This window comes from Vulpes vulpes, chromosome 9 (genome assembly GCF_048418805.1).
Source record: "Vulpes vulpes isolate BD-2025 chromosome 9, VulVul3, whole genome shotgun sequence".
In the NCBI taxonomy this organism is placed as follows: Eukaryota; Metazoa; Chordata; class Mammalia; order Carnivora; family Canidae; genus Vulpes; species Vulpes vulpes.
In genome coordinates, this window is record NC_132788.1 from 38,765,489 (window position 1) to 38,781,988 (window position 16,500).

The 16,500-nt window shown below is 37.8% G+C and overlaps 1 protein-coding gene across 7 annotated transcripts in view; it reads left to right on the forward strand.

Annotated features, from left to right (window-relative positions):
- LOC112918518 (phospholipid-transporting ATPase IB) overlaps positions 1 to 16,500 on the forward strand; it is a 579,220-nt gene that overhangs the window by 200,428 nt on the left and 362,292 nt on the right. The gene's annotated exons all lie outside the window — the stretch shown is intronic.

The window sequence follows — 16,500 nt, forward strand, 5'->3', positions numbered from 1 at the left end:
AAAACTACTCTATTTTGTTATTTATGAATAGTTGTCATAAATTCCTATCTTTAAATACCAAAAATAGTAAATTTGGAACACTGCTTCATGATGCTTTCCTTTGTTTATCTAGAATTGTGCATTTAAAATGTGAATGGGACCTATTTTGATTGGCTAAACGGGATGGTTCACTCCAGAATAGGTTACTAAGGAGACTTGTGGGATTTTCTTTCTAGCACACATTTTAACAAATGTAATACTCATGTGTCAGGTTGTTTGAATTTATATAGGAGTAGGCTACATATACACTTAATTCCCCTGACATTCCAATGCCACATGGAGGATTGAACAGCATGGTTCTCTGAGCATTTTATAGACCTGTACAGGCCCAGTCATGACCTAAAGCCTCTGATGAGACCAGGGGTGGGAACTGATTTGAGGTTAACCAGTGACCTGGGAAGTAGTTTGATATGGAGAAACCATTTGAGCAATGAGATTCCATTTGTCAGGACTCGTCACAAGGGCTTTACTTCTTGGAACCCAGGACTACCCTTCAGGCAGTATATTTAAAGCCTCTTCTAAGTGCAGATGACAGGGTTAGTGAAAGGAAAGAGATATGCTGCAGGACATTTATACTTGCAGATCTGGGAGGCCCCGAATCCAACTGTGAAGGCCAACACATGCTCTACCTCTTCAGGACTCCAAAGGCAGGAGTAAGGGGGTGAGTCTGTGTACTTTCCAAAGCACCATTGGCAAGATACTGCTCCATAGCTTGGGAGCTTCACCCTTGAATGAATCTACATAGCCTATGAGCACACCCAGAATATCTATGCCAGGAGCTCCCTTGTTTGCTGATGATCCTCTAGTTCCAAGACATCCACAATCTTAAATTAAGTCTCATATGGTCGTAACTCAGAAGTGAGGCTATAGTTTCCTTTCATGCCAGGGGGTTCTATGGAATCCAAGAGATGGACTTTGATGTTACATAGCACTCTGGGGCCACAGGTTCAAATTTGGACTTTTGGTTGACCTAGATCAAGGAGTAATTTGTGAAACCAAATAAGTTTCTTGGGATGTGCCTGGTTTCTCTTGGCAACCTGTTAAGAATTCTTCTTCCTAACCAGTATTAAACATCATCTTTTTGTATAAGGACTTTCATGTACTCAGTATATGTTGAACAGAGGCACAATTTCTGTGTACTTTTTTCTGTTCCATACTCCAAAGGGTATTACATATTTCTAACTAGAGTCCTTTGCTTCTTTCCCCTTCTCCTCCTCCCCTTTCATTTTTTCCCTGCCCCTCATTCTTTAGTCAGGGTGAAGGCATTCCTGTTCTCAAAATATTTCATTTGGTAGGAATGGAATAAAAGCAGAATGCTAGGGAAATAAATTAGGTATATAGTAGATCCTTGTGAAGCTCCCAAATTGAGCTTTTTAGGTTGTAGAGCTCTGAGGTTGAAGCAGATGAGAGAGAAACAAAGGAAATGACCCAAGAATTAGAAACATTGGATCTAGCTTCTCTCACTTCATCTCACATATAAGTGCAAGCTCATCTCATTTTTTTCACTTCTTAAAAGGATCCTAGCCCTGAGTTTCCTATTGTCCAGTGTTTCATATTTATTGTTTCCAACTTTCTAGCTGTTTACAAGTCTGGTGTCACAGTTACTTTTTGATGATGTCTAGAAGCAGAATTTGATAAACCCACTTCCTTCTCTGTCAGGTCATCTTTAATAAATACTAATTTCAAGTTTGAAGGTCTGCACCACTTGAGTTTTTCTTTGCTGCTCCTGGAACTTGGCCAGTTGTCTCTGATTTTGAGAACTCTAGGGATACAGGTGGCTCGGAAAAGAAAAGTAGGGTGTTCTAGGGAAGAAGCAAGAGGATGGCTGGAAAAGCAGAGAAAAAAATATCATAGATGATAATTTAAATAACTGCTTTGATGCTGCTTGTCATAGATAACTGGCATTTTTTTCCCAATGGTGGTAAGATCATCTTCTTCCTTGATGATCCTTCACTGCCTTGAAACCCAAGCAGGTGAGGAAATCACTACTGATCTTCCAGCTTCCCACACCCATGCAGCTGGTACTGCGGGGGTAGAATGTGGTATACTTCCCCTGGTGAAAAGGAATAGCTCTCTTTTTTCTGTCTTCCAAATCTTACACAAGTGTATCTTGTTGATAGAATCTACCCTGAATCCTGTTAATAAGGGAGTCTGGGAAATGCTGTCTTTAGCTTTGCAGTCCTTGCAATATAGAGAAAAACATAGAAGAGGATGGAAAAATAGATCGTGAAAATCCGTCAGCAAACAATATTTAGTACTGGCGAATTTGTAGGCAAGAAGGGGGAGTCAGGAGTACCCAGAATGCTATGGGACCTCACTGATGTGGTTGATTTTATAAAAGGCCTTTAACATACAACAGATCCTTTACTTTGTAATGACATGTAGAGTCACCATGAACACTTTGTGTGCCACTCAGAAGTTTGTTTCTGTTGTTCTCATGGCAAAGCACAAAACAGTTGTCAGACTTAATAGCATATAGTGGTTAAGGAAGCAGGTTCTGGAATGCCTGACTTCGTTCAAATCCTGATTGATGTCTGTGCTTAGAAAAGTCTTTGACTCACAGCAAATTCTCCTAGTAAGTCATAGTTACTATTTATTTTCTATTTTTCTTTTACAAAAACCTACTTTTCTAGTTTGGTCTCTTTTCTAGTGACAGGTGGCTCCATCGTAAGTTACCTAAAGTACCTTTACAATATGTAAGCACATGCACACATTCGTACCCACAGTATATACCCACAGGTATACTGTCATTTGCTCCTTCCAGATGAAGGTGAAATTACTTTCTTTTTTTTGGCCAAGTATGGCCAAAATATTGGTGTGTGTGTGTGTATGTACCACATCTTCTTTATCCATTTATCTGTTGATGGACACCTGGGTTGTTTCCATGTCTTGGCTATTATAAATAATGCTGCAATAAACATAGGGATGCATTTATCCTTTGAGTTAGTGTTTTTGTTTTCTTTGGGTAAATGCCTAGTAGTGGTTTATTGAATAATATGATATTTCAGCTTTTACTTTTTTGAGGAATCTCCATACTGTTTTGTATAGTGATTGCACCAATTTACATCACCACCAATGGTTCATGGGGGTTCCCTTTGCTCCATATCTTTACAAACACCTCTGTCTTTTTGATACTAGCTATTCTGACAGGTGTGAGGTGATATCTCCTTGTGATTTTGATATACATTTCTCTGATGGTTAGTGATATTGAGCACCTTTTCATATGTCTGTTGGCCATCTGTAAATAAGTCATAGAGATAAGAAGTCCCAGAAATAGCATAGGGGATACAGTTAATATTGTAATAATATTGTTTAGTGACAGATGCTGACTACACTTATCATGGTGAGCTTGGAGTAATGCATAGTATTGTTGAATCAGTGTTATATACTTGAAACCAACACAACATCATATGTCATTTATACTTCAATAATTAAAAAGAAGATGAAGGTAATGTTTTAATGCACGCTATGATGATGGCTTTTTTTTGGTAGGAAGAAAACACTCGAGAAAGATATGTTTAGAAGTGCTTGCATTGCAGAAAATGTGGGTTGTATATCTTAAGCTGTGGACAAAACCGCTTCTCCAATAATTAAAGCTTCTATGTGTTGAATGCTTCTTTGTGAGTGCCAGACGCTCAGCATGAGTTCTCGCTCTCAAACTTCCTAGCAATTCTTAAAAGTAGTGAAACTTTCTTCTTTCTAAGGCTGGTATTAAGATATTTTTTTAAAAATTCCTCTCCCTTTTTTTCCCCTGCCATCCCAATAATACTTATGTACTTGGTAAGATCATTTATAATTATATTTATTCTTCAACATCTTTTTTGTGGTATACTAGAAATGTTGCATGAGCAAGTTTTTATCTGATTTAATTTAGTCATGTTAAATTAATAATTATTTTAATCCTCCAAAGGTATTTAACATTTAAAGGGCAGAGAGAGGAATGCCTGGGTGGCTCAGTGGTTGAGCATCTGCCTTCAGCCCAGGACCTGATCCCGGAGTCTCCGGATCGAGTCCCACATCGGGCTCCCTGCTGGAGCCTGCTTCTCCCTCTGTCTCTCTCTGTGTCTCTCATGAATAAATAAATAAAATTTAAAAAAAATAAAGGGCAGAGAGACTGTTAAGTTATTGAGGAATATAAAGCAGGATGAAGGGAACATGAAAAGCAGAAACAGCAGACGTTACTCTGTTACATAGGTTGGTTGGTAATTCTCTCTGATAGGATGGTATTTGAGCAGAGGTGGAGGGTGGGAGCCTGGGTGCTTGTCTGGACAGGGGACTGCACATCTCCCTTTGCCTGGGATAGTTTCAGTTTATACCTGTTGTCCTGGCATATCATCATCATTCTATATTTGGGGACTAGTGTCCCAGGAAGGTGGTTCACCCAAGTTCCAAGGCTGGTGCCTTCCTACTCTCTTGAGCAGCAAGTTCAGCTGTGGAGTGTGTGAGAGAGTCAGAGAAATGGCAGGAGCTTCACCTTGTAGTTTTGTAGGTTGTTGTTATGACTTGGATTTTATTCTGAATGAAATGGGTGATCATTGGTGGAGTCTGAGCAACAGAGTGATAGGATGTGATTTACTTTTTGACAGTATCTGGCTGCTAGGATGGGTGTAGACCTAAAGGGAGGTGGAAGCAGGAACAGAGTGCCCAGTTAGCAGGCTGTTGTGCCAAGCCAGGTAGGAGGTGATGGGGAAAGTTGGATCAGAACATTGGCAGTGTTGGTAATGGGAGGTGGTGAGGTTCTGGGCATAAAGTATTTTCACAGTAAAACTGACAGGATTTGTTAATATATTGATGTTGGGATTTAAGAAGATAGGACTCTAAGGGTTTAGCTCTGAGCAACTAGAAAGATTGAGTTGCCATTTCTGAGATGAAGACTGTAGGAGGAGCAAGTGTAGTTGGGGGAATCAGAAGTCTTTTCTGGGTATGTTAGGATTGCATGGTGATGAGATATTGCCAGGCAGTTGAACACACAAGTCTGGGATTCAGAGAACAGGTCCAGGATGGAAAGAGATTCTTGGAAGTAGTCAATGTACCATTTTAAACTCTTAAGACTTGATGGGACCCTCAGTATTGATTAGAGATGGCAGAGAGGTTAAGAATTAAGCTCTGGGGTCGGAGGGAGGCCTGGGTGGCTCAGTTGGTTAAGCATCTGACTCTATTTCAGCTCAGGTTATGATCTCAGGGTGTGGGATCAAGCCCCCCATCAGGCTCCACACTCAGCGGGGAGTCTGCTTGTCCTTCTCCTTCTGCTCCTTCTCACCAATCTAATGCACTTTCTCTGTCTCTTTCAAACAAGCAAACAAATAAATACATCCATTCATTCTTTTTTTACATTCATTCATTCTTTTTTTAATATTTTATTTATTCATAAGAGACACAGAGAGAGGCAGAGACATAGGCAGAAGGAGAAGCAGGCTCCCCGCAAGGAGCCCAATGTGGGACTCGATCCTGGATCCCGGGATCAGGGCCTGAGCCAAAGGCAGACGCTCAACCGCTGAGCCACCCAGGCATCCCACATTCATTCATTCTTAAAAAAAAAAAAAAAAAAAAAAAAAAAAAAGAATTAAGCTCTGGGAAAGTTTATTGTGTAACAGATTAGGAGATGAGAGCCAGCAAAGGAGGCCAAACGGGTGTGGCCACTGAAGTAGGAAGAGAAATAAGAGGTTGGTATCTTGGAAACCAAATATAGAATTAGGGCTTTAAGGGGATCCCTGGGTGGCTCAGTGGTTTAGCGCCTGCCTTTGGCCCAGGGTGCGATCCTGGAGCCCCAGGATTGAGTCCCACGTCGGGCTCCCGGCATGGAGCCTGCCTCTCCCTCTGCCTGTGTCTCTGCCTCTCTCTCTCTCTCTCTCTCTCTCTCTATGTCTATCATAAATAAATAAAATCTTGGGAAAAAAAAAGAATTAGGGCTTTAAGAAGGACAAACAACTGTATCAGTTGCTACTTTACAGATCCAGTGACATGAGGTCTGAGAATTTGTTACTGGATTCAGCAAGTGGAGGTCAGCAGTGACCTTTTAAGAGTTGTTTGCAGGGTGTTATAGAGGTAAATGCCTGATTGGAGGGGGTTCAAAGAGTTGGGTGGAGAAGAATGGGAGAAAGAATGTATAGAGATTACTGTGAGTTTTAACGGAACTTTTGACAGAACTTTGGTTGGTATGGTGACCTCTTTCCAGCAAGTTTATGGGTAATTTATTCTTCTATTAATGTATCATAAAATGTGATATAAAAAATAAATTATCAACAAAAAGAATATTCTTTTAACATTTTCTGTTTAAGTGAAAGTGGTGGGTATTTGTCACAAATGGTCTTGAAATAATTGATTCAATCAGAACTTTAAACCTACTTTTTTTTTTTTTTTACAAAATAGAGTTGGTAGTACTCTTTTGTTCTACTGTAGCTATGTCAAAAATAATTCCCATCCAATGGGTTTATTTATGGTGATCCATGTCTATGCAATCCAGCCTTGATGGGAGTGAATGAGAAGGCTTTGTCCACCTCTATTGTTAATGGTATCCTTGAAAGCATCAACAGCAAGAGAACAGGAAGGCATAACCTGTCAAGGTCCCTGATGACTCTTAACTACTGCTGACTGCCTAAGTGGAGATAATCGGTAATTGCATGGTGTATCATAAAGGTATATCATGACAACTGCTTAATGATGGCATTCTTAGCCTGAGATAACAACTTTCTTTGCTGTGACAGTGCAGCCAGAGTATCATAGGAGGAAAAATTACATCAGAGGTTTAAGTCTGTCAAATTCCTCCGTCAATGAAGTTGATTCTGTGTATGGTTTCTAAGCATTGTTTTTTTTTTTTTTTTAAGCATTGTTGTTCCATTAGGAGGTAACTTAGATAGACCTGAGCATGTTTTGCTTGGAATGACTTCCAAGGTGTATCTAAGACAGAACCTTTGATGAAGTTCACTTGATTAGTGGGAGTGTTTAACTATCACCCTTTGTTCTGAGGCTAACTTAGATTTTATGGTAATCTAATAGTTTTAAACCTCATTTACTCCCTTTCTAGAATCAATCCATTTAATGTAGAAAAATAGATATAAACAACAACAAAAAAAATCGCTTGTAATCCCACTACCCAAAGAATTACAATTAAAAATTTGGTCAAGAGTCTAAGAACTTTTCTGAGGCAAGTAGAACATCTATTTTATTTCTGCATACACATATATTTACACCCACATAAATTTTTATTTATTTCTCTGTATAGATATATATTTATATATATGTGTTTATATATATTGGTAGACTATATCCACATATTTATATATTAATGTATTTATGATATTTGTATTTTTGGTTCTTTTCATTCACAATACGACATACGTGTTTCCTGATTGTTAATTTTCTAAAACATGTTTTGAAATGTTAAGCATTATGGAAGAAATGGGATCTATGGCTATTTTGGTGAGATACAGAGTTAAAATAATAGATTTCTCTACTATAAGTTTATGCAATCTTTAATAAATTTATTGTACTGTAAATCTTAAAGAATTAGATATAGAATATTTTGTTAACCAAACTTATTTGAATTTCTTTTTTGTTGAGTAACTCTTGTGACAGGAACACAGATTTAAAAATCCTGCTTTTAAAAATAGGGGGTTTTCCTCTTCATTGATATAAAAGTAAAAACCACATGAAAGAGAATGCTCAGAAAATAGAGAAATGTATGTTTAACTTCCAAACTTATATCAACAAATATTTGAGTGCTTTTAATAGGCCAGATTGCTGTTTTTATAGACATAGTTATAAATGACAGCAGGCAAAATACAAAACTATCAGCATCAGATTGAAGGAAATAGAAAACCCCCACAACTATTAAAGATGTGGTATCACTACCTAGAATCTTCCCTAGGAAGAGAACACCAGACAGTCTTGCAATGTTTATAGTCTAGTTTTATCAAGCATTAAAAGAAACAGTTGCAATTTTATAGAAAAATCCTCCAGATAAAGAAGATGTGGTTTATGTACACAATGGAATATTACTCAGCCATTAGAAATGACAAATACCCACCATTTGCTTTGACGTGGATGGAACTGGAGGGTATTATGCTGAGTGAAATAAGTCAATCGGAGAAGGACAAACATTATATGGTCTCATTCATTTGGGGAATATAAAAAACAGTGAAAGGGAATAAAGGGGAAAGGAGAAAAAATGAGTGGGAAATTTCAGAAGGGGAGACAGAACCTGAAAGACTCCTAACTCTGGGAAACGAACTAGGGGTGGTGGAAAAGGAGGTGGGCGGGGGGTGGGGGTGACTGGGTGATGGGCACTGAGGTGGGCATTGACGGGATGAGCACTGGGTGTTATTCTATATGTTGGCAAATTGAACACCAATAAAAAATAAATTTATAAAAATAAAAAATATTAAAAAAAAGAAAAATCTTCCAGAAAATAAGTCTCACTACCTTTCAACGTATTTTGATGCTAATGTAACCTTTGAGTCAAAACCAGTAGGCGCAGAATGGTAAAGAAAAATTATAGGCCAATCTCAGCTGTGAATTTGAGAGGTAAAATTCTTTAATAAAACAATGGCAAACCCAATCCAGGAATGTAGAAAAAGAAAAAAAAAGAAACAAAAAAACCATACATTATGATCTAGCTGGGTTTAATTCCAGAAATGTAAATGTGTTTTCTTAAAAAATAAATCTGATAATATACTTTCATCTCATTAACAGATAAAAGAAAAAAAACCCATGCAATTATCTAATTAGATACAGAAAAAAATTTTAATGAGGATTTATGAGTAAGCAACAAACTTTTCATCCTGAAATAGAAGTAGCCTTTCTTAAACTGATAAGATGTATCTACCAAAACCAATGGTGATAGAATATTCCTTTTAAAGTAAAGATGAGGGCAGCCCTGGTGGCCCAGTGGTTCAGTGCCACCTTTGGCCCAGGGCATGATCCTTGAGACCCGGGATCAAGTCCCGCGTTGGGCGCCCTGCATGGAGCCTGTTTCTCCCTCTGCCTGTGTCTCTGCCTCTCTCTCTCTCCCCCTCTCTCTCTCTGTGTCTCTCATGAATAAATAAATAAAATCTTAAAAAAAAAAAAAGATGAGATAGTCACATTCCTTGCTAACAGTCCTTTTTAACATTATATTAAAGGTGCTATCTCCAATGTGACAGGATAAAGAAACAAAGGATGAAAATAGATAACTTTCATTAATAATATAAAATGATTGTCTACATATAAGATGCAAGAAATCAGCAGATGAATCATAACTAGGAGATAAGACAGATTGCCAAAATGATTTTAAAAGAAACAAAACATTACAGATAATTGAAGGGCTGTTAGTTCTCTTCCTTTATCCCAATTGCCTGAGAGGAAACCACCCTCTGGAATTTTTTCATACATTTGCCATACTTGTGTATATATCCATATGCTATATGTAAATTTATTTGGCATTTTTTCATGTTTATGTAAATGAAATCCTATTGTATGTATCTTTGTGCTGTTTGCTTTTTTCACTCATGTTTTTGACACTCACGTTCATATATTTAGTTCTAGTTAGTTGCTATTTGGGATTTAAAACTTGGTGGCAGACATTTTGGATTGCTTTGCATTTTTTATATTATCAGAAATGCTGCCAAAAACATTGTATATACTTGTCTCTTAGATACATGTGTAGGAATCTCTCAGGTATGTGCCTAGAAACAGAAATTGGGCTAGTCAGTATTACATAATTTCTCACCCGGATGGTTCTACCAATTTTATTTTCTGCAGGAGTGTGTACAAATTTTTATTGCTCCATATCCCTGTCAACATAGGTGCTCAGTCCTTAATGCAAAAGGAAGAAAAAGACGTCCATTTTCTCTGCTATCTGTATAAGGACTGAGGGTGAGTTTTTAATGAAACTTACTCCTACTGCTTGTTGGCTACTTGGGAGAAAAATCTGAAGCAGGTTACTTCAGCCTGATTTACCAGAAGTTTACTTGCATCTGTATGAAGAATTGATATCAGTGTTTGAAATGTTATTTTCTTCTTATGGGTCTTGAGCCATAAGGATGCCTGACGTAACTTTTTGTTGGCCTTCCCTCTTCCATTTTTTTGTGGGTAAAATTGTTCTAGAGCAACCCTCTTTCCCCAAATACATGAATGTGAATCCTTTCCTTGTTTTCTATTCTTTTTTTTAATTTAAATTCCAGTTAGTTAACATATAGTGTAATATTAGTTTTAGGTGTACAATTTAGTGATTCAGCACTTCCATATATAACCTGGTGCTCATCACAAGTGCCTCCTTAATCCCCATCACCTATTTCACCCAAGCCCCACCCACCTCCCTTCTGGTAACCATTAGTTTGGTTTTGTATTCTATTTTTTAGTGACAACTTAATGAAATATAAATTTTCAGAGCAGTAATATTTGGTACAGCTTATTTGTCAGATTCTCCCAAGTCCCTAAATAGTTACCTGTTTGGGGATTTCAAGAGAAAGTGCTACTTCTAGGATGCCTCACTTCCATAACATTTATTTTGTTTCTGAATCATGAATACTAGGAATCACCCTTTGTTCCTTGAAAAAAAAAAAAACATTAGCAAAATCTGATAGATTGAATTAGCTCAGAGGGTACAAATTGTTGTGGCCGACTGGCACATGTGGCTCCTATTGAACATAATAACCAACCCTTTGACATGTGTGGCAGCTGCTGCCAGAGTCTGCAGCCAGGATCTGAGCTGGAGGGTGGTGCATGTGTAATTTAAGCAATAACACAGAGATTAAATATGTAATTGAAAATGATTTTGCAGAATAAAACTGAAGTCTGGTGTATCTTGAAAAGGAAATCATTGCAGACATATAAATAGCTTACTGTTCAGTTTCATTATAGTTTTAGTAGTAGACAAGACTGAATTGATAAATCTCCACAAAGGGATTCAAGTAGGACTAAGAATCCTACTGCATTTATGTAGAAATAACAAAAGCTATAATGCCAAACTGAATGTAAAAACAGTTTCATTTCATTAAAGCTAATTTTTTATTATAATTACATGGTAAATTTTTATTTCATGGCTATATACAACTACTTTAGCATTGTCTGAGTTTGAAGGTCTTCTATTTGTTATTTATGTGGCATTTGCAGAACTTAGATAATAGATTTTAGTTTTAGGGGCTGATTATTTTTATATCTCTATTTAAATTTAGGGATTTTCTGTTCCATTGAATCCATGAGTTATAGTTTTTGTTATTTCAGTTCTCTCCTTAGAGAATTAACAGGATAGCTTTGTGTGTGGTAAATGATTTGAAAAGTTTAGCAGAATAAAACTAAAATCTGATTTATCTGACAAAAAAACACTTAGGGACAGAGAAGAGAACTTAGATATTGACCTTGCAGACTCAATTCTTAGTCAAAATATGACCTTGACTTTGTTGTTGATGGTGGTTTTCTTAAGAATTTCTTGAATTTATTTTTGTTAGAATTCCATTATGAAACTTACTGAATTGCTTCTATTTATCCATGGTTTCCTTTCATTCCTGCAGAATTGGAAATATCAGAGCAGTCCTGAGGAGCATGTTAAGAAACACTCTTCCTTTTTTATTCTTCCTTCTGGACTTGCCTTCATCAGTCTCAATATCTACACTTAAAATACACACAACAGATAAGCAAGTCCTAGAGGGAAAGAGAAGAGAGGTCTTCTTACATTTTTGCAAGATAGCAATTGGTGATGTGATATGTATGTTTAGAATTTAATATGCCAAGCCTTTTTTTAATCCATTCAATCTACCAACTCCTCATGACACGTTGTTTGTATTAGCTAATTTATGGGTTGCAATGTTTATATTGTTAACTTAAATCATACAGAAATTTATTATTGGCTTGTAAGTTATGTGCAAGTCCTCAGCAAATAAGCATGTTAAGTTCATGAGAGCAGTGTTAGAATTTGTGGCAAGGTGCCGACCCTATAAAAATCTCTTTAGAAGCTGAAAGACCACATGAGCATGTATAGATACTTACAGTTTTGTAAGGAGATTTCTCAACATACTCAATATGTGGATGGCATAAGTCCCTATATTTAATTTCACTAGATTTCTGATTTTGTCCCTCAGTACATGGGCATCAGTGGCACTGCCCTGCTCTCTAGGACTTCAGTAATTTTAAATGTTAAAATAGAACAGGTGAGTTGAAAGTGACTTTGGTACCTGGCCCAGGGTTAGTTAGGAGCATATGCTTTTACATTTGTGAGTGTAATCACGTGAGCTTCCCTCTGCATAGTGAGCTGAGGAATCTAGGGGGGGAAATGTTAGAAGACACTGGAGTAGATGGTCCTTTTTTAAAAAAAATATTTTATTTATTCATGAGAGACGCAGAGACATAGGCAGAGGGAGAAGCAGGCTCCCATTAGGGAGCCTGTTGCAGGACTTGATCCCAGAACCCCTGGATCATGACCTGAGCCAAAGGCAGACACTCAACCACTGAGCCACCCAGGTGCCCCATGAAGTACATGGTTCTTCATGCAAGATTTGATACTGCTTCCGAGATGACCTTAATGCTATCTGGAAGATTTGTCATCTTGGGGGAGGGAGTGTGCTGGAATGGGTATCAGGCGGGGAAGTGGCATGTGATTGGCAAATGTTGGCTAGCTGTATGTTTATCTTGTGAGTATGCTCATTTAGGATACTGGAAAAACAATCTCGTTAGGAAATTTGTTTGTTTTAAGCTCTAGAGCAATGAATAATTACATTAATGACAATAAAATTTGTCCAAAAGGGAGACCATGTCCTTCTTTAGAGATTGTAGGATTTAAGGTTTTGTTAATAGTTAAAATTTCCTTTTTCTAGCAGGATTCCCTATGTGAGGCAGAGAGATTTCATGCTGGTAAAAAGGTGATGCCTAGTGGTAGTCAGTAGGTGCTTTAAGACCTTGCAGGAACATGTGGAATAGCATTCTCCTGGACTACATCCAACATGCATTTTTATTAGGTTCTTGGATGATGAGAAGGAGCTTGCTTAACCAGCCTCTTAACATTAAAATGGAAAGAACTCCCAATTCTCTAAATGTAAGCCATGTAATTAAAGACTTGCACTCCAGTTTGTTTTCCAGTAATGGTAGGTGAGGTTACCATAACCAGCTCTCCTACTGAAAAAATCCAACAGTTTACTACAAGTAGAACTGTTGGATAAAATATTTTAAAAATATATTTTAAAAAGTACTGAAGAGAAGACAAGATAGTAAGGGATTTTCAGGAAAAACTGAAGGAATTGTGGGAGCCCAGAGAGGCAGGAGGAGTACTGGAACAATGAAGCTGCTTTGTGTTGGGGCCCATGGAGGGCTACAGCCCCAGGATGAGAATGAGGCACAAGTAAAACTGGCTTCCTGTGGATTTGACACCTGGGTTCTCCTTACAGTGTAGAGAGGAGGATCGAGAGAAAATACAGAAGAGGCTGAGGGATAAAGGACAGAAGGAGAAAGTTTGCCATGTGCTTAATTAGTTCGAGAAGGTAAGAAAAGAAAGAACAGGCCAGAAGAAGTATCTGAGGAAATAATAACTAGGAATTTTCCAGAAGTGATAAAGACCTCTTTCCATAGATTTGAAAAGCCTAGTAAACCCTAAACAAGATCAGTGAAAACATCCTCACCAGGATACATCATTGGGATACTACCAAACACCATTTGGTATTTCCAAACACCAAGCACAAAGCAAGATTTTGAAAGCAGGAGAGGGTGTTAGGGGAAGGGTAGAGATTACTTCTTTAGGAGAAACAGGTGACTTTCCACCAGCAACAGTGGGGCTAGAGCATAGTGGGATGGTGTTTTCAATGCTGGAAGGAAATGCCCACCAACTGAGAGTTATAAAGGCAAAAATTCTTTCAAGAATGATTTAAAAACAAAACAGAAACAAAGCTGAGAGTGTGCTACCGGCTGACCCTTACTAAAGGAAATTGTAAAGGCTGTGTTTTACACAGAGAGAAAATGATTCTGGATGGAACATCTGAGTTAGGCAAAGAAACAAAAAGCAAAGAAAGTGTTAAATACGTGATAAAACCTAGATTAAAATTGAATGTGTTCAACACTATCTGTAGGAGGAAGTGAAGTCAATTTGGAATATAACTATAGCCTACAAGTGGAGAAGAGTGGAAAATAGGTGTTTAAAATCCTCATGTTTAGAAATAACTTTCAAGCACAAACAGCTTTACATTTGGTAGAAATCGTAAGGCTAAAAGCCATTTACTCCATATTTAATAGAATAATAGAATAAAATGTTAGAAATAAGCACTGTGAAGCCTATTGCTTGATTCCTATTATCAAGGGGAAAGAAAAGGAAATCAGTGAACCAGTTGTGGTCTTTTACTGCTTTCAATAAAGTTGTATGAAATCATAGAGGGAAAAGAGACCTAAAATTAACAGCAAAAACCTCAACAAGTCACGATGATCATAAGCTAGTTTGAGGGAGATTGAGTTGAGAATTGAGCAGTGTGCTTGCCAATGGGAACAGAAGGGTTATTGACATCACTGTCTGGCATCTGTGTTAGTGTCACCTTGCTGTTAGAATTCTTGATCCCAGCATCCTCCCCACTAGATTCAGCATCTAGGAAAGTCCTTTTTCCCTGGTCCTTTTCCATCCTCTTCTCCAGAGCACAAGCAGGTACTTTGAGATGTGTCAGGAGATATTTACCTCATAATTTGGAAAGATATTCTTTGTATAACTTTTATGCATTAAAAACTATGAGATCTTCATAAGCATGTCAAGTGTCAGATTTTTTTATTCACTGGGCCAAGTGTTGGTGGAGACAGAGGATAAATTAGCCATGAGATTTGGCCTATTTTTTATTGAGTCTGTCCATTTCTCTACTTTTATTTTCCTCAACCTTTTCTGCTGCCTAGTGTTTTCTTCTCATTTGGGTTTGTGAAAGTTCGATATACTTATTTTAAAGTATAATGTGAGGCTGATAATGTCTGTAAATGTTGATCTTGGAAGTTCTTGAGGTACCTTACCAAGGTGACAGATCAGATCCTTTCTCTAAGTACAGTTTTTCTTGGGCTTTATTTAATGCATTCTTATTTTTATTGAAATATAATTCACAAACAGTACATTTACCATTATGCATTTTTATTTTTGTATTATAAGACGTGTGCATTTGGAGTTTTAGTTTTATGTTTAAAAGTTCCCAAAAAAGGGGATCCCTGGGTGGTGCAGCGGTTTGGCGCCTGCCTTTGGCCCAGGGCGCGATCCTGGAGACCCGGGATCGAATCCCACGTCGGGCTCCCGGTGCATGGAGCCTGCTTCTCCCTCTGCCTATGTCTCTGCCTCTCTCTCTCTCTCTCTCTCTGTTACTATCATAAATTAAAAAAAAATTTAAAAAAGGTCTTTAAAAGTTCCCAAAAAAGGGCAATTATTCTTTCTCTAGTCTTGTAGATTTTGTTTTCAATCACATGCATGTGGCAAACACTCATTAACTATGAATTCAGTTCATGGAGCAAAATATATTTGCTTCATGTGCTTTCCTTTTTTTTTTTTTTTAATTTTTCTTTATTTATGATAGTCACACAGAGAGAGAGGGAGAGAGGCAGAGACACAGGCAGAGGGAGAAGCAGGCTCCATGCACCGGGAGCCCGACGTGGGATTCGATCCCGGGTCTCCAGGATCGCGCCCTGGGCCAAAGGCAGGCGCCAAACCGCTGCGCCACCCAGGGATCCCCTCATGTGCTTTCCTATAGGAACCTCACAAGGCATTTCTAATTCTGAGTTTGTATTAGAGTAATGAGTAAATGATCCAAAATATCTTATATATCTTATCTCTGTTTTTCCCAGCCCAAGGGGTTATTTATACATTTTCATAGTGTGTGTGTGTGTGTGTGTGTGAGGTCAAAAACCATCCTTTTTAGAGTGAGCCCATTTTTCTTCATTCTAGCTTCATCCTAGCTCGATATTTACCAAATCCAGTCTTAATATCACCAAGAAAATTGGCAGTGGTAGAGGGAAGGTAGCTTGCTTATGTGACAGTGGATTCCCTTGTAGGAATGTGGAGGTTGTTTTTGTTTGTTTGTTTTCAAGTATTGAAAGGTTGTAGTCAAAATCAGATATGGTAGAAAACAAATTTGCCCTGAATCTTGAGCAAATTTATCCCAAAGTTTGGTATCCTTAATTTCTACCACGGGCCCTGAATTTTGTCCTGTGGATATAATGCAATCACACATTGAGCCATGCATTATTTTTATAAATTAAGACCTTCAGGGAACTTGTATACCAAGTGGGAGGTGTGTAAATAAAGCAGATTTTTGGCAACTGGCAAGTTTAGTTTCTTAAGAAAAAGAAAGAAAGAAATGGGAATAGAATGAGATAAACACCATGATGAGCAGAAGCAAGGAGAAGGGCTATCACAAGAAAGTAGGAATGTTGAGTTATAAAATTGCTGTGTTTTGAAACCTAGAAAAGTAACAAATCCTGTCTTATCCTCCCTTCTTCCCCCTCCTGTACTTTAGGAAAGAGTAAAATGATCTGAAACAAATATTA